The sequence below is a fragment of the Uranotaenia lowii genome, chromosome 3 (genome assembly GCF_029784155.1).
Source record: "Uranotaenia lowii strain MFRU-FL chromosome 3, ASM2978415v1, whole genome shotgun sequence".
NCBI lineage: Eukaryota > Metazoa > Arthropoda > Insecta > Diptera > Culicidae > Uranotaenia > Uranotaenia lowii.
In genome coordinates this window covers 188,764,514-188,783,506 of record NC_073693.1, presented here as the reverse complement: position 1 = coordinate 188,783,506, position 18,993 = coordinate 188,764,514, and the positions used below count along the sequence as shown (strand labels likewise).

Below are 18,993 nucleotides of genomic sequence, written 5' to 3'. Positions count from 1 at the left end.
TCGACACCATTTCAGGCGAGGGTAATTTGTGGTTCCGCTGCGCGTATTTTGGGGTGTGGACCATGGTAGATGGTGTTCTCATAGCTTGTGGTTTTGACAAAGTTGGTAGATAACTTTTGAGAATTTCGTCTTGATCGGGAGGTCGTAATCGGAAGTTTACATGGTTGGTTGAAGATATTCTTGATCGGGAAGTCTTAATCGGGAGTTGACATGGTTGGTTGAAGATGGTCTTGATCTGGTAGTCTTGATCGGGTAGTCTTAATCAGGTAGTCTTAATCGGGAGGTCTTAATCGGGAGTTCCTTGTGGATGTATTTGTTCGGTTTTCTTATTTCTGGGAAGCCTGGTCAGCTATGGTCCTCCGGACTAGGAGAAAGTCAGCAGGAATCTTGCAACCTCTTTCAAGCTACCCTGGGCGTTGTCCTGATTCGTCCTGTTGATACTGTGCTGAACGAGCAGGGTTCGTGTTTGTGGGACAAAATCGGATATTGCTGCTGCTGCGAATGAGCTCCCTCAGACGGGCCCTTCTTCCGGAGTCGTCGAGCAAAGCAGATGGTTGTGGTGCTGACGATGAACGTGTTTTTCGCATCGGCGATGCTTTTGTTGGCAACCTTGGGTAGCGGACATAGCTAGACTTGTTACTGTACTCACGAGGAGGTAGATAAGAGATATTGCTCACTGCGTTTTCCAGATGCACGATTTTTCCCGATCGGCCTAACGGTATTTCCTGCGCTGTTGCGCTTGGTTGACAGGCTTTGGCTGTGGTCATAGCTGAAGGGTTTTTGTATTGATTCGGAGATTTTTGGGGTTGGTGGATGATCTCCTGTTTGTGGTAGTAACGACTGGCGTGTTTTGACCTCGTTAGGCTCTTGTTGACTACCTTGGGTAGCGGTCATAGCTGGATTATGGGCGTGTGGCTTTTGACAGTTAGCGAGAGATAGTCGATATGGTAGTAGCGGCCGTCATGATGTCTACTCCTCACAACTTCTTCGCTTAACTGTATTCTATGGTGCTGAATCCTCTTCTTGATGTCCTGACAATCCTTTCAATTGCAGCGACGTGGTGTTTGGAGCTGCTGTACTTGACTTTCCGAACATTCCAATATCCCGAACCTGGATGGGTTCTCTGCGATGGTGTGTAGCGCCTGGCTACGGTGGCTCACCAGTACTACTATCCCCAGCGCTGCTACGCTGCTTCAAGATGACAGGATTGCATTCTGGACAATGAGTGGCGGCAATCCCACGCAAGGTTGCCAGCCCTCTCCAAATTCTGATGAACTTCCTGGCAGAGTTCTCAGAGTCCATTCAGCAGACGCTGGTCTCGCGCAAGGCCGTTGTTTCCTTCATAAACGCCTACTTCGTTGTGTTCGTCGGTGTCCTAGCGACGAATTATCATCAGCTGTGCTTCATTGAGTTGTTCGAATGGAAGAGTTCTGCATAATTTACTCCGAGTTGTTGGGGGCGAGGTTTCAAAGATGATGTTGGTCCTTCAGCCTTCTCCATTTCGTGTTTTGTGCTCCGAGTGAGCTTGTGGTCAGCGTTGTTGCTTACATAGCTTGAATATCTTAGTCTGGTTTGATGTCCTTCACGTGGTAGCGACCTCGCTTTCCGGTCACGACATCCTCCAGAGTGTAGAGATTGGCTCCCAGCTTTTCTTTAACGATAGCTGGAATAAATTTGGGGTCCAGTTTCTTGTTGATATGGTCCGCCTTCGAAGAAAGAACAAACGAGCGGCGCCATACTAGCTCGCCCGGTTGAAAGGACACAGTCCGCTTTTGTAGATCGTAGCGCTTCTTTGTCTTCTCGTGGGTCTTCTTGATCCGCTGTTGGATGAATTTGTGAATCCTGTTGATCGTGGATAGCCGCATCTCCTGCGCGACCTTTGGATCGTCCGACACGTTTAAGTCCTGCAGAGTGTAGAGGTCCGTGTGCAACAGAAGTTCCCTGCCGAAGTTGGCGAAGTGCGGGCTGACTCCGGTTGATTCGTGCTTCGCACTGTTGATAGCTGCGGTGATGGCGGCCAGGTTCTTGTCCCACTCTCGATGATCTTCCTCCAACAACGATCGAACACAAGTGATAAGAACTCTGTTCACTCGCTCGGCGTTGTTGACCTGCGGTGCGTAGAAAGCGGTCTTCATGTGGATGATGTTGTGACGGCTTAGCAGCGCCCGAAACACCTGCGACTCGAACTGCTTGCCGTTATCTGATAAAATAATCCTTGGTCTGGAGAACTTGAGGAACACCTTTTCTTCCAAAAACTCGACCATCTTGCTCGAATCAGCGGCTCGCATCGGGTGAGCGATGACGTATTTCGTGATCCAGTCGACAATTACTAGCAGCACAGTGTTGCCTTTCTTGGATCTGGTTAACGGTCCGACGAAATCGATAGAAATTAGCTCCCACGGGACCTTCGCTGGCTTGAGCTTCCCCATCTGCGGCATCATTCTTATATTGGGCGCTTTACTAGCCTTGCACGTATTGCATGCTTTGACGTAACGGGCGACGTTGTCCTGCATCTTTGGCCAGTAATAGTGCTGCTGTAGTTTGTGCCACGTCTTCTGGAAGCCTAGATGCGCTGCTGATGGTGCGTCGTGGTATCGCCGAATGAGTTCTGCTCGGTGGTTTTCCGGAACTACTTTCTTCCATCGATGCGTGATTAAACCAGCCTCATCCTTACAATGACAATTTTTGTAGAGCTCGTTGTTTGCGATACGAAAGTCGGGATATTTGTCGCCTTTCCTTTCTACCTGCTTGACGATGTTCTTGTACCATGGATCATTTTCCTCGGAAATCGAAAACACTAGCGAACAGACTACTCTGGATAGCGCATCTGGTACGGTGTTGCAGCTGCCCTTCCGGTACCTGATTTCGAAGTCGAACGCGTTGAGTCTCAAGAGCCATCTGCTCATCAAGGCTGTGGGGTTTTTCAAAGTTTTCAGGTAGCTGAGTGCGGAATGGTCACAGTAAACGACGAAACGTACTCCTTCTACATACCCACGGAACTTTTCTATCGCACGAATAACTGCTAAGCACTCTTTTTCTGTGACTGTGTATTTTCGCTCCGACGAAGATAGCTTCTGGGAAAAGTAACTGATCGGGTGTTCTTCTCCCTCGATGTCCTGCGTCAATACAGCACCAATCGCGACATCGCTAGCGTCGCATGCTATTGAGAACGGTTTTGTGTAGTCCGGCATCGCAAGTACTGGCGCGGTGACTAGAGCTGACTTGAGTTTGAGAAAAGCTTCTTCTGCTGCTGTTGTCCATCGGAATTTGATCTTGGCTTTCGTGAGCTCCGTGATTGGTGCGGCGATTCGTGAGAACTCTGGAATGAAGCGTCGATACCATCCGCATAAGCCTAAGAATCTTTGAACTTCCTTTCGTGTACTTGGAACTGGAAATTTGACGATGCTCTCCACCTTTTCCTCGTCGACCCTCCATCCTCCTTCACTGAGAACGTAGCCCAAATATTTTATGCGTTGGCGACAGAACTTGGATTTTTCCGGAGAAATGGTGAGATTCGCCTGACGTAGCCTGGTTGCCACTTCCTGAAGAACTGCTACGTGTTCGTCAAACGTTTTAGAGCAGATAATAATGTCGTCCAAATAATGAAAGACGAATGGCTCCATGTCCGCGAAAAGATGTGTCATTAGTCTTGCGAGTCCTTGACTTGCCGTACAGATACCAAAAGGAACAACCTTAAATTGGTAGTGACCACGGGATGGTACAGTGAATGCTGTTAAGGGTCGTGACTTTTGTTGGAGCGGCATTTGCCAGAAGGCATCCTTCAAGTCAATTGAAGATATGTACGAGCATCCTCCGAGGTTATTGATGATTGCGGAGATCTGCGGTATCGGATAACCTTCGTTCACCATGATTGAGTTCAGGTGTCTTGCGTCTAAACATACCCGGTATCTGCCATCCTTCTTCTTCACCGCTACCAGTGGATTGTTCCACGGTGAGAACACTGCTTCTTCGATCACGTCCAGGGATAGCATCCGGTCGACTTCCTTGTTGACTTCCGCTAGGACGTACTGTGACATTGGGTAGTACCGTTGTTTCCTTGGCGGCGCATTTCCGACGTCGATTTGATGTTCGTAGATCTGCGTCCTGCCAAGCTTACCATCTTCTGCCTTCGGAAATATGCGTACCACTTGGTCTAGTCGCTTTTGCTGTTCTGGTGAAAGCTCCTTCAGCGGTTCTGCATCTTGTTCAATTTCATTGTTCATTATCGAGAAGCACACTGCCTTGACGCCAAACGTTTGCCAGAAGTTCATGCCCATGATAGCGCAATCTGGCAAGCTAGGCACGAGTAGAACCGGCAAAATTTCGCTTCGATTGTTGTACGATATTGGCAGACGTGTGAAGTGATTGATCTGGTGTGGCGTTCCATCCGCTGTCTTGATCCCACCGTTCAGTGCTTCTTTTCGCAGTCCCAGCTCTTCTACGATCTGTGCTTTGCTGCCACCTAACAAAGAACAGTTTGCACCACTGTCCAACAAAGCTGTGACTTTCTTTCCAAGAACGTCCAAAACGGCGTGTGGACGATTGTCATGTCCGGGATTGATAATGATAGAGTTGATGTCTTGTAAATCGGGAGGTATTGAAGGTTGATAGCTGTGTTGCGAAGAATCTGGCCCTCCATCTACCACCTCCTCGCTGCGGCGTTTTCCGCTTCGCTGTTGCAAACAAGACAGCTGCGTAACGTGTAACCTTTTCGACCGCATCTATAGCAAAAGAGAATTGCCTGTGCCTTCGTGCAATCCGGAAACCTATGCCCCTCCTCATCGCAGTTCCAGCAAAGCGCTGGGCGGTACGCTGTATGCTGAACAGGATCTAGATCGTACATGTTGCTGCCTGCTTGCTGAAGCTGCTGGTTTTGGAGCTGTGGTTGATAGTGCTGTTGGAATTGCCGTTGAGGCTGCTGTTGTTGAAGCTGCTGCTGTTGAGGCTGCTGTCGCGGCGCCCATTTAGCTTGCTGTTGCAACGGATGTTGTATTCGATAGTTCTCCGCTTGACTGCCTTGCCGATTCACCAAATTGTTCTGACCTGCCGAAGTTGTAGGCGGTTGTTGACGCTGTTCCGGTCGTTGTACAGAGTGCTGCTGTTGTAGTCCTGTATTGAAACGATTCGATCTGCGCTCCAGTTGAAGCTTCATGGCACAAACTTGCTCGTACAGCTGGTTAAAGTCCCCTTGCAAACCGTTTGCTTCTTCTGGATCCACTAGATCTGCTTCAGTTTGGATAGCTGACGTTGAAGCCGCACCTTGCTGGACCTCGTTCTCCACCGCATGTACTCTGTTGAAGCGTGGCTGTTGTATTGGTAGCCGATGCGATGGTGCTGAGTATGATGTGGCTCCGTACAACTGCTCGTCCGCCTCCACTGCTTGCAATCTCCCAAAACGCTGCTGCTGGTGTTGCTGAGATCGACTTGTTGTTGCTGGTGTTGCGAAGTTCGGTTCTAGTAAGCTGTTGTGCGGAATTGGAATCCTGCGCTGCTGGTTCAGTAATAGCCTTGTTTCGTCGAAGTTGCTGCAGACGTTGACCAGGTCCATCAGTGTCTTTGGCTGAGCGGCTGTTACTATTGTTGCATAGTCCATGTTCATATTTTTCTTGACTATGAACAACTTCTCCTCTTCCGTAAGTGGTGGATCGATGAAGCGGAATAGTGTAGAGATGTCACGGAAGAACTTATCGAACGTTTCGTTGGCACCTTGAAAACGGAAGCTGGCTTCCAACCTCAGGATCTGAGCATACCCGCTAGGCAGGAATTCCCGTCGAATTTCTTGCTTGAATGCTTGCCAGGAATACAGGCGACGTTGGGCAAGTGCTCTGGAGTACCAGTCGAGGGCGTCTTCAAGCAACAGGTGCTTGATAGAAGCCAGAAGTGTCTGATCGTCGATTCCCTCTGATCTGGCAAACGTCTCCACTCGGTCTAGGAAAATGTTGAGAGACGTGGTATCCTTTTCGCCTCGGAACTTGAAAGGCCAATTGTGAATCGCCTTCTGCATCCGCCTGTCGTAGTTGCTACCACTTCGGTTTGTAAAGCTGTCGTTCAACTGCTGCTGCCTCCTTTGTCGTTGTTGAATGTCGAACCGCAGTTCGTCCAGAACGTTCACAGTAGCCAGACCAGCCGAACTACCCGACCTCCGGATGATTACTTCCTCCGAGTCCCTCTGTCCTTGTCTGCCTCCTTGGAATGGAAGAGAAGACGGCTCGACATCCGCTTCTTGCATCCGTGCTCGTGCTCCTTCATCATTTCCGGCTGCTTGTGGCCTCGGTGGAATCGTCAACGCATCGCAGGCATCCCTACTGCTACTGTTCTCTGCCTGGATGGTTGGGACACTAGTTGAAAGGCTAGTGTTTTCTGTTTCACTTAGCACCATGTTGACTGCACTGTTCACGCACTCTATCTGAGCTAGCAGCGTCTCTACAAGCTCGCACACGACCCTACGCGTTTCCTCTAAACTCGCGACCACTGGAATCAGTGATAATCTTTGCCGGTAATGAAGCAATCTCGATTTCGCGCAAGCCATTTGATCGGCATTTCTATTCTGCGTGGCTAAATCAACATGATTTCTCAATTCTACAACTGCCCTCTGGCAGACCTCGATGTTCAACTCCGGCGACATTACGTGTTCTGAATTAACATAGATGGTGTCTCTAAGGGTGTCCTCTTGGACAAGAGCTTTTAACTTGACAACTCTAGCTCTTCTAGAGCATGGGGCTAGATTCGTAACATGGCGCAAGGCCAATTCATATTCCATCTCCTCATCATTAAGATGATATAATTCAATTTGTTTATTCATCATCATTTATTTTGGATCAAAAACCAGATATTTTCAGTGGACTTACAGATTAAAATAACAACTTGATACGATACAAAAACTTGAGCAAAAATCAAAATAAGCCTAACAGTTGCTTTCGCAAATCAACTGTTTTAATAATCATAATAATATCATTTCATATAAATACTAATGATATTCAAAATATTCAAAATTATCGAACAAAATTATGCGGTTCGATTTAGTTGGGCGCCATTTATTATGGAGGCTAATTGTGGTCGACGCCACTTAAATTAGAAGATGAATTTTCTTTAAATTTTCTCATATTATGGCATTTTGTTTCCAATTAACTCCCCCAAAGTTGCGCACAATGTTGCAATTTGTTCAGCAATGCGCTCCATGTTACCATAACGAGCTGAAGACAATGTTGGGGAATACGCACATTGGAATGTAACAGGCGAGTCCAGAGAATATACTTGGGATTCATATGGAAGAAAAGCAATGTTGATTTCCTTAAGAGTTTTGATTTTCCTCGATACTACAGATTTACAAATGTCATTGAATAGTTCTTCCGGGCAAACTTCGGTGAAAAAGACGTGAGCAGCTTTATACGTTGGCTTAGCCGGATTTTCGAAATCTCTCATCAGCAAACGGATGGAATCTTCAGATGGAGTGATTAGATAGACCGCTTCAATTGCTGGTAGTGGTTCTCTTTTTTTGTTGATGTCTTCAACAAGTGTTATTCCTTCGGCGCTGATTTCGTGCATTTTAGTGCATGCGGAGACCATGCGCATGGCAAGTTTGTCAACAATTAAGATTCTCCATTCCGTGCCCGGTTTTCCGTTGGCTCGTGTTTTACTTGGTGATCCGTTGTAGCGAACCACCTCGTTCATAATTTTTTTATGACTTTCTAGTCCACAGTGAGGACATTGATAAATGGCTTCAGGAAGGACTGCGCTAAATTCGGAAGGTACTGCAAGTCTTTCAGCACATTCCCAATGAAACAGATGCTTATTGAAGCAAAGTCCAAAATCTCCCGCATTTTCGCCGAATGGATCCCACTGTACGGCACCTCGCCTGCCCTGCATGCGTCCGCCGCCTTTCGACCGAGCGCCGATCGGATGGCACCTCGTGCCTCTTCCGCTATTCGGCCGCCCTACGCCTGTGGCGCCTCCTGGGGTCTACCAGGGGGCTGCTGCTTTTCGTTGATTTGTTCCTACACTTGTGGCGCCTCCTGGGGTCTACCAGGGGGCTGCTTATTTTCTTCGGCTCGCCCGAAGTTGCCGCACCGGAAGGCAGTTGCGATGAGGGGAGAAAAAAGAGCCCTGAGGAAGCAAAACGTGTCAATGGTTTGTCGGCGTATTCTTTTACGGGATACTTACACACATGGATGTGTGGCTCTGTCTCGCTCTTCCGACTGATGCCTTTGCCTACCGACGATTTGGATTCGTGGCCTGCCGTGGAGAAGAGCGTTGTTAGTCTTTCGGAAAGTTCGCTTTAGAACTTGGTCGCTTACCTTGCAAGTGTTAGGGTTCGCACCGTCTTCTCACCAGCTCCTTTTGTAGGCGGATTTTGTGGCGAGGAAATGTTGATCTTATTGGCTCCTCGAGCCTTCACCTTTCTGGCCGTCTTTACCAGCCGAGATGCCGGTTCCGAGCCTCCTTTCTTTGGCCTTCGCCAGAGCACGTTTTAGAACGGTTTCCTGACCGATGGGGAAAAGAACTTAAGTTCAAAGTGCTCGGTGCACTACCGGAAAGTTTTTTACCTGCTTTTCCACGGCAAATCCTGGAGCACGCGGTTTGCGTGTTGCTGGATGCTCCAACGGCTCCCCGGATGTCCAAAAAGGCACTTTTTGCGGCCCAATTTTGGTGCTCGCACACTGCCGCGTCTATTTGCGCCGGCACTTCAATACAAAATGGCGTTTCTTTTTTCCACGTCGAATTTTGACATGTTCGGCTGCACGATTTATTTGCTTTCCTCACTCTTGGGTGCTCTTAACACAAAATCTCACGCTTAGCACATTTAAACTAATTTTGGTTTAATAATAACAACACGCTGGTTTTTCTCTATATGGGGATGGGTTTTTATGTGTTAGTTTGCCAATCGCTCGTATCGTGAAATATTTTTAGGACTAATAACTTAGCTATAAGCTTAAATGCAACACATTTTCTGGTTTATACTCGAAAACTACCAAAATGGTTAAAATCCTTCCAGGAAAAATTATTGAAAAATAACCATATTGGCGGTTCTTAAGTAAATATCAAAAAATGGTTATTTAAGAAACATAAATGGTTATAAAAATTCGAGCGTGTAAATTTCATTTCATAAAATTAATACACGCTCATTTTCATTTAAACATTTTCGGTTGAAAAATAACCATTTTATGGCTTTAGCCCAAAAACTGCCAATATGGTTATTTTTTAAGAATTTTTCCTTCTCAAATTTTAACCATTTTTGTAGTTCTTGAGCATTAACCACAAAATGTTTGAATAATTTGGTTTTCCTATCGTAGCCATCTTGAAAATTGCCAATTTACAGACGAACGCGTTTTTCAAAACTCCATCATTCCGCGAAACTATAGATCGAGTTCGAGATTAAATCGGTCCTGGTCGGAACACATCGAATCTATTGGTGGTTATCAAAGGTAAATATTTTAATATAAATATTCATCTAACTTCATCTTTTAATATAAATAAGTCAAATTGCTACCTCACAATAAACAAATAAAATTAAATTTCAGGATACCGATGAGATATGACCCCGCATGAAGTTTCAATAGAAACACCTAAATTATAATCAACCGCAGTCGCTTGCTAGCTGCATGGTCCTCGTACTGTCAGGTATATTGAAATATCCTAAAAGGAGAACCCGGATCACACTTCCGGTAAGTTTAAACATTCCTTAGAATACTTTTGAATCCTTCCGAGGATGGAAAGTTTGGTTACCTAATAAAATATTTTTGTTTTAGGTATTGGTGCGAAAATACAAGATATTCTTCCGACTGCAATTTCACCACCCGGAAGAAGCTGGAACGTGCTGGACTGCTTCAAAAATATCACCCGCCAGTCAAAAATAAAAATCTAACCCCCCCGTGAACGAACAGCACTGAAGACATTGATATTTTGACCACTTTCATCAACAAAATGTCATCAAGGCGTATCGCCACTTCCGGCGTTGTCCGGCACCGGCGTTATTTTATATATTTTTTCATTTTAATTCGGTAGTAGTGGGAGGAGAGGGGCTTTTGATGCTATAGTGTATTTGTTTAAATAAATAGGAATACTGAATCGAAACCGGAGATTTTAATGAAAATTGTACTAGAAACTCTTCCAAATCTGCTAATTACACAGCAGCTCTTAAAAAAACGGTTAAAGAATAACCTTTTTTTCAACTTCTCCGCTAGAAACTCATTCGGTTGAAAAATAACCATATTCGAACTTCTCCCCTAGAAGTCATTTTATGACTTCTCATGGAGAACTCATAAAATGACATTTCCCGGGAAAAGGTCAAAAATGGTTATTTTTGAAACATAAATGGTTCAATAATTTCTAGCGTGTACAAAAGTCTTCATAGCACTACGGGAAACTCTGAATTCGTTCGCGATGATTCACACACTTGAAAAAAAATCACTTTGTTTTGTGTGAGATTTAAACTTCAAAGAATACACTGAGAATAAAAAAGCATCAGCGGGATCACCGGTTCCCAAAACACGTTTAATATTTTCCGGAAAACTTTTTTTTTTGGTGTTTTAATCCTTTTCTGCATTAACTATACTGCCGCTGATGGCAAGTCTGTCCCATATGCAAAAACAACGAACCGAGAAAAACGGCTTTAAAGATTTTTATAAACTTCCGTGGATTTCTCGGTTGAAACTTTACCTTTTCTACTTCTTTCTTCACAGATATTAAGATAATTGTTGTAGAATTTCGTCCAATGTGTTTTTGATTTGGAAGTTGTTGATGCGGAGGAGAAAATAATGATGGGACAGCCTTGCGAGTATATTTCGTATGTGGATTAAATATACTCGCAAAGCTGTCCCATATTTGGCTTTTCTTTTGTCAGTTGATCATTTGATTCTCTCTATCTGCGCTGTATTATTCACTTTACTGGTTGTTTACTGATAAAAATAAGTTTGAAATGATGTTCATGACATGTTTAGATATAGTCAAAGATAAAGAAAGTTTATCGTAAGAATTGAGTGGGTCTAAAATAAAATGAATAACAACGTTCCATGAATTAAACAACATGTACCATCGTATTTTGGAAAGTTTTTCGGTCGATTATCTTTTTATAAAGACTCAATACTCAAAGACTCAATACCTTCAAATTAAATAAATGCTGAATCAGAAACAGCAAAGTATCTTGGCTGCAAATATTTGATGAGAAAAATCCATTCAATATGACTTAAGCGTGTGCTACCAGTATTTTTGTTCATAGATTTTATGTCCAAGTCCAAGCAGCAAGTAACAGCATGACAAAAACCTAAAAAATATGGCTTTGTAGCTGACTGTTTTCCATGTTTTACAGAGAGCAATTCAATAAGCTTCATGCAAAATTTAAAAAAAAAACTGTTTGATAGAATTTACCCATTATTGTTATTTTTAACTTTAATGTACTGTTTTATCTAGTCTAACTTTCGCAATTTCAATGAATGCTTATTTTGTCGCACACATTGTATATTTGTAAAATTAACGTAAATTAGAGGAGCAATTTTGAAGCATTCTGTATGAATAGACATATGGGACAGCTTTGCGGGTATATTTCATATGGGACAGACATGACTTGGTATTTTTTTTCATATATGTTGAGAACAAAGTTATGAAAGTTTTTAGTCTAAATTGAAGAACTAACTGTATTTGAACGATTTTTGAGATAAACTGAAAAATGACGAAAATGCATATGGGACAGTCTTGCGAATAGCGGCAGTATATGAATTAGTTGAAAAAACATTTGTCAATGGAAATAACTGAGGCACTTATGATCAGAGGGGTGCAAGTGATTTTTTATCAAAACTGAGATAAACTGTTTTTTGGATATTTAAAGTATAGATTAACATTCTGTAGAAGACACAGGTCAAAAGAAAAATTATTTCAATATTTTTAAGCTATTTATATAAAAAAAACGTGTTAATGAAAATCCTGTTTCGTTTGGTGTCAGAAGGGTGCAAGTGACACCAAAGGATTAAACTTTAAGGATGAATTCGTTGGAACTTAATTATACATTTTGTCAGTTGCAAACAAGTAGTGGAAAAACAAACTGGAATCATCATCTACACAGAAAAAAAATCTGAATCCTTAAGGGCACTGAAATTGAAAACCTTTATTATTACATGACATGGAACGCGATTTATTGATGTAAATTTACAAAATAAAAATGGTTGAATCCTTAACAGCACTGAATTCTAATGACACAAATATTACTTGACACGGAACGCGATTATTTGATGTAAATTTACATCACATATGATGTAAATAAAAAGAAGCATCACATACGACGGAATTTTCAGTGCGAAATAAATATTACACGTCTTAATATTTTACATGTCTTTCAAAATTTACACGCCTGTTGAAGATTACAGACGTGTAATATTCAACTCACACTGAAAATTCAATCATATGTGATGCTTCTTTTTCGTTACATCATACACGGTAACCAAAGTTACTCTGTTCTGTATAAAAATCCATTCAGTTTCAACAAAAGTGTCTCCACGCACTTTTATGTTTAGGCGTTTTATGCAGAGCGTGTCTACCCGAATAGAATTGTACAATGAAAAAACCATGAATTCCATATTCACAAACCATAAATTTTATGCTTTACACAATGCTTATTATCGTCCACGATACCGTGAGTGCACATTGGAATTCATAGTTTCCGACCATACATTTCACTGTTTTGGCGAAAATAACCATGAAAAAGGGGTATTGTTATGCAGCGTGACCATGAAAAAAATGGCGATTTCCCATACATTCGGAAGCTCAAAAATATGAAGTTCATGGTGATAACAGCTTCCGCTTTTTCATAGTAAAACCATGAAAATCCGTTTATTTCCATTGTTGAAACGAAGATGGAGATCAAGGTTTTTCTACGGTATATAATTATTGTTCAACCATGAAATTTCATGGTTTACTATGAATAATTTAATTTTTATGGATTGGAATAGTTTGCTTAAGTTATTTCTCGTTTCAAGGAATTTTATTCACGATTAGTTGTGCTTTTGAACAAACTTTATAAACGTTTATTCAAAAGCACGGCCAATCAGGAATATAAATTCCTTAAAACAAGAATAATTTTACTTTAATTTATAAATGATTAAATGCTTTTCAATATAAAGATTGTTGTTGCTGAAATTCAGCCCTGATTTGAACTTAAATCTAGTTATCAATATTCAGACTACAAACTTTAAATTGAGATCCGAAGCTAACCAAGGCTTGTTCGAGCTATCTTGTCATCATGATTGTGGTTCTCATTCAGGAAGTCGGTGGTTTTATTCCATTAGCAGAAGCATTACCACTCATCGGGCCAGTAACATTGCTACCAACTTGGACCCCCTGCATTAAAGTTGATATCGTTGAATGTTGTAGTTTCGAGAACGGAAATTTGATTAAATCCAGAATAAGCGAATGATAACGCTGATTCCACGGTGGAAATAGGTTGTGTTATGGCAATCGGACCTTGATTGTTGTCTTGAGTGCTTTTAATCGCTACGATGGACATGAAGCTATCTCCGAAAGATGCGGTTGCAACGGGCTTCTTTTAACAATATTGCTGTGGGAAGAGTGATGGTCATGGTCGATCAGTAGTGTGATGTCCGTCTGTTTTGCATTGACGGGAGATTTCTGAACCAAGAACTGTCGCAAATAGGCTGCCCAATCTGATCCAAACCTGGCGTTCGAATTACTGGTTCCCGATGCTCGGTTACAGTATAATTTGTCCACATTAACAATATTGATGTACACAAAGTATGCTAGAAAAAAATTATATTGATAAGTGCAAATTTTAAGGTTTTAAGTACCAGTAAACAGATACTTACAGACACACTCCATGATGCTCATTGCCACATTAGTACGTCGAGGCAATACTTTTTAGGAGCCCGCTTGTCTCGTTCCAGCATATCATCCAGATTGAGAAGTTCCTCCATGTCGGCATCGTTTAATTCCATTAGTGAAGACAGATGATTTTTTACGGCGTCTACATAGCTTATTTCCGTGGACACAGGTATACAAACAGGTTGTCTATAACAACAAGTTTGAATACCGTTTCCGGAACTGGTGGCAAACGAATTGGTGGAGGAAGCTCGGACGAAGTTCCAGCACCCCCAATAGCTTCGTCACTCGGAAAATTACCGGAATCGTTGTCCTCATACTGCAATGGGTGTGAACCAGTGAAGCAACTGGTTTGTGGTGGTTTTTGATAGATTCTTGTGGCCAATCTGTCATCGTGCCCAAGTAGTCGCAAATGCCTCCGTCCATTTTCGCTGTAGAAGCGGCGCCGCGGAACTGCTAAAAATCTTTTAAAAAAAATTATGAGTTGAAAAAAAACCTAGTTATTCATAAAAAGGGACTTACCACGTCGTTTTCACAAGAAAATTGTCAGCGAAACAAAAATTTTATTTTGGCCAAAATGGCGGGCTGCACAAAAACAAAACTCATACACGAAAAAATTGTTATGCTCAAAACTAGCAAAATTTTACTAATGTTCGTTTTGGTTTGGATCTTCATTTCACCATGAAGTACACTGTAACAATAATAATCACAATAAAATTATTGTAATACCGTGTTTCTGATATTTTCAAAAACGATTAAAAACCGATGAAGTTTATTGTTAAACTGAAAATCATTGTTCGGTTATCTTAATACCATGGTCTTTGCTATTCGGGTATAGAGCTTTTATACATTTGCGAGCTTTCGGCCGGTTAGTCAATCCGCGATGCCAGGTAAATTTTTGACGTTTTGGAGTTAGGACAAATGTATGGCCGTTTTCGAAAGCTTTCCAAAAGCTCCCTAACTAATCGAAACTCTTCTATGGAGGACATGGTGTCGCTAGTGTTTGCTTAATAACTCCCATTCTGTATATTTTGACATGGGGATGCACATGCATTTTCAAGATTTCTTCAGAAAAGTAAAAGTTTATGAAATTTCTCAAAAAAAAAAAACAAAAATTTCTTCTTCTGCGTAGCAATAAAGTTTTTATTGTCAATTTAAAATATAAGACCGGCCATCCGGATGCCGGGAGATTGTTTATCACTTTTTTTTTTAAATTTTATTTCGGCAGGAATTAAAAACCAATCATAGCTCAACATGGAACTTTCAGCCGGTACCGATTCACGTCCTGTTGTGCAACCCAAATGCCAAAAGGGAAAGAAGAATCTGTAAAAGAGTTTTAATTATTATTTTATGTTATAGTTCACAAATCAGTTACAACTGTTAGAAATTTATAAATAAAAATAGTTTTCTAAATTGAAAATATTTCAGCTCTATTTTCAAGTAGATTTTTTTTTAACTTTGTTATATTGGAATCTTAATGATTATCTGATTGAAAACGGAGTTTATCTCTCAAGGTTTTAAGTGTACCATTTGAGCGGCCTGAACAAAACGGTCTGTTCCCTCAAGCTCGCAGGATGGATTATAGCTGTTGGTAAAATCAAAACTTAATGAATATAAAATTTTGAAAGCAGAATCAGGGTGTTGGATCAAATGTAGTTCAAAAGATTGGAAAGTGAAGGAACAAATTTAGATCATACTGCATTTCAGTTTCATTTTATAGTCCAAATCTCATGAAAGTTTCGAATCTATTTTATAGTCCAAGCATTAGCCTATCTATTATGGGGCTTGTTTACTTTATTAATACTCACATTTTTTATACGTATGGAAACGCAGAGATAAATTTGTCGGTTCCAATTTAAATCCGGACCATTTTTCAGAATCTAACGCCGTCGCTCTCAGGCACAGTCCAGTTTCTGGTTAACCTTAATGAAGAGTTCCGTTGAGCCCAGACAATAGTGCGAATAGTGTTTGGTTTTTTCTAAAAAAAATAAATTGTTAATATAAAATTGTTCAAATGACAAAATCTAAGATGACGAAATTGGGACTAAACCAACACTCATTTTAGCAGAACTGTTCGACGTACATCCACCGAAGGTTCCGTCGGAAGGCGATGTGCGGATAGGCTCCGATAATTTTCCGGTCAGAAAAACGTATCTTGTTCCAGCTCGTTCACCAGCGTTTCCTGCAGAATCAGTCCCATATAGTTCATTTTCTTGACGAGCACTTTTTCGACACTGGCTCGCACTTTCAAACGTTTGTTCTAATAGTTAAAAAAAAACACATGAAGAAAATCATAGTAAATAAAAGCTTCATAATGCAAGCAACATTACCTTTTTCCTGTCAAATTAGCATCTGTTGTCACCGGATTCGGTTGTTAGAATGTTCCTCCGCGATCAAAAAGTTAAAATAATTTTTCTTTTTTCGCTTCGACATCCTTTCAAACTAAATTCCAACAACAGCTAACTTTTTATACAGAGCTGACTAATCTAGTTTTAGTTCTCATCTGCTTAATGGCAACCCAAAACTACTCAGATTTGAATTGGGGATACACAAATTTTGAACAATAACTGATTAGTTATAATGAACGTGTAATTGCAACACATTTTATGAATAACTCGATTTTTCTGTGTATGTGATGTAATTTTACAATTGTTTTTGATCACACGAAATTCTCAACAACACTGAATTGGAAATTTCTAAAAATTACACGACATGAAATATTACAATACACTGAACGTGATAATGTCATGTGAAATTATAAACTGTGAAGAACAAGGCCAGACAAATGTGATAAAAACTGTTAAGTCAAGTGGTGTGCCAAAGTATTTTCCCCGCGCGCGAGAAAGTTAATCGGTGTTGATGGTTCCCGGAGATATCCGAAAAGCAGGGATGCGGTTCTGGAAGCGGATCCACGGTGTTCAACTTTGGGTCCGGTACTTCGCGGAAAAAATAAAAGAAAATATATTGTGTGTTAAAAAAATTTTGCCGCTTAATAAAATGAATCATATAAATTATAGATGAGTTTTATTTTTATTAAGAGACGTGAAAATTCCAGTATTGAATCATATTAACAATAAATAAAACAAAACAATTTCCAATTGGAAAGTTTTTCTTCCAACATTCAGTGATTTTATGATTTACATCATTTTTATTTTACACGTTGCTAAATTTTACATCATTTTTTATTTACACGTTGCAAAATTTTACTCGCAAGTAATTTCCAACTAGCACTGAATATTCCGTCATATATGATGCTTCTTTTTATTTACATTATATGTGATGTAATTTTACAGATTTTTTTGGTAGTGTGTAGCTCCGATTTATAAGGATTTTCTACTGGTTCTGACCAGGATAATCCAAAGTCCCCAGATAGAGAAGCGATGGAAATAGATTCAGGTGAAACTTCGTCGGCATGAAAATCTCATTGTTATTTATACGAAAAATTCTAAAATTTTTTTTTTATGGATTAGCTTATACTAATAAGTATAAAAGGTAGACACGAATCGCACTTAACAATATTTTTTTTGGCAAATATATCTAAGAAAAATCTCTCGGATGAAAGCTCAAAGGATTCAAATTTTCGACAGGCTCTGATCATGATGTCACATACTATATCCCACGGAACAAAATGAAACTTCGGAAAGTTCAGATGAGTGTTGTCGACAGATAGTTTACAAAAAATAACATTAAGTCTTTTAAAGAATATTTACAAAATATTTCAGCAAAGGGGCCTGGTAGAATTAGACCAAAAAAGAAAGATAAAACATCTACGGTTCTTCTGGAGAATCAGAAGTTGCTGCTGCTGCAGTTGCTAACGAGAATGAGTTCACTGAGTTCACAAAGTCTGGCCATTCATCAAGACCCCAAAAAACGCCAAAGAAGTCAGGCAGTCTGGAAACTCATCTTGCGGAAAAAGCTACGAAACCAAGGGGAAGCGTACGTTGGTTCTACCGGAAAAAAGCGACCAGCTAAACAGTTGATTCCAATGAATAAACATATTGAGGTGATCTTGAGTATCCATTAAGGAAAAAGAGAGATTGGAAGTTTCCAACAAATTCTGGGAATTAGGATAGTGGAACTTACGAACCTCGTTCATTATAAGTTGCATGGAAATTTGTAGCCCGAAAACGCAGAAAATTAAATGTGTGAACAAAAACAAAACAGCTAGTATCATACAGAAAATACTCGTTACAAATAGGTTCCAAAAGGATGCTATCATATTGTTTGGAGTCAGAGGTGTCATTCTTGGGATCAGAAGGGTGCAAGTGAAAAATATCAAAAAAAAAGTAGTTCGCCGTTTTAACATAAAAATCGCAATAACTTTAGTTGTTCTTTCAGAATCATTCATTTTAGACCTCTTGAGACACACTCCATCAAAAATTGAGTAGAAAAAGTGATTCGATAATTTTGATTTAGAAAAAAAACTTAGAGGCCCAAGTCTACCCGAATAGAAATGCACCGTGAAAAAACTATGAATTCCATATTCACAAACCATAAATTGTATTGTTTACACAATGATTATTATCGTCCCCAATACCGTGAATGCACATTGGAATTCATAGTTTTCGACCATACGTTTCATCGTTTTGGCCAAAATAACCATGAAAAAGGGGTATTGTTATGCAGCGTGACCATGAAAAAAATGGCGATTTTCCATACATTGGAATGCTCAAAAATATAAAGTTCATGGTTAAAACGGCTTCCAGTTTTTTATAATATAACCATGAAAATCCGTTTCTTTCCATTGTTTTAACGAAGATGAAAATCGAGGTTAATCAATGGTTTGTAAATATATTTTTTTACTGCACAATTTCATGATTTACGATTAAAAAAAAAAGGTTTTTTTTTGCTTTTCAAAACACTTTATTTGTTTTCATGACGTTTCTGGTAATTCCTTTTTTATACAGGCACACCATTACACTTAATTTTGTTTTGACCTGAGCCACACATGACATTAATTTCCAATATTTTGCACCTGTGAGCAATTTCACTCTTCCGGACCATCTGGATGCCATCTCAGCGGCTCGTGAAGCGTTCTGCAGCACATCACTGGGAAACTGCTTATCTGCTTCCGGCTTCGTTCGATACGATTTGGGGCCCGGATCTCGAGCTTTTCGGTCGTCGTAAGCTACCCTCGTCGGAAGTGCTGAAGCTCCGGAAATTCTGTCAGCT

General features: G+C 40.8%; 1 protein-coding gene and 1 long non-coding RNA gene across 2 annotated transcripts in view; one reads left to right on the top strand and one right to left on the bottom strand.

The window, feature by feature from the left end:
• LOC129751081 (SAM50-like protein CG7639) overlaps nt 1-18,993 on the bottom strand; it is a 97,280-nt gene that overhangs the window by 34,489 nt on the left and 43,798 nt on the right. The gene's annotated exons all lie outside the window — the stretch shown is intronic.
• On the top strand, nt 9,221-10,028 carry LOC129751085 (uncharacterized). Its single transcript, XR_008738594.1, has 3 exons — nt 9,221-9,422; nt 9,519-9,662; nt 9,747-10,028. It is a non-coding gene; the product is annotated as an uncharacterized LOC129751085 (long non-coding RNA).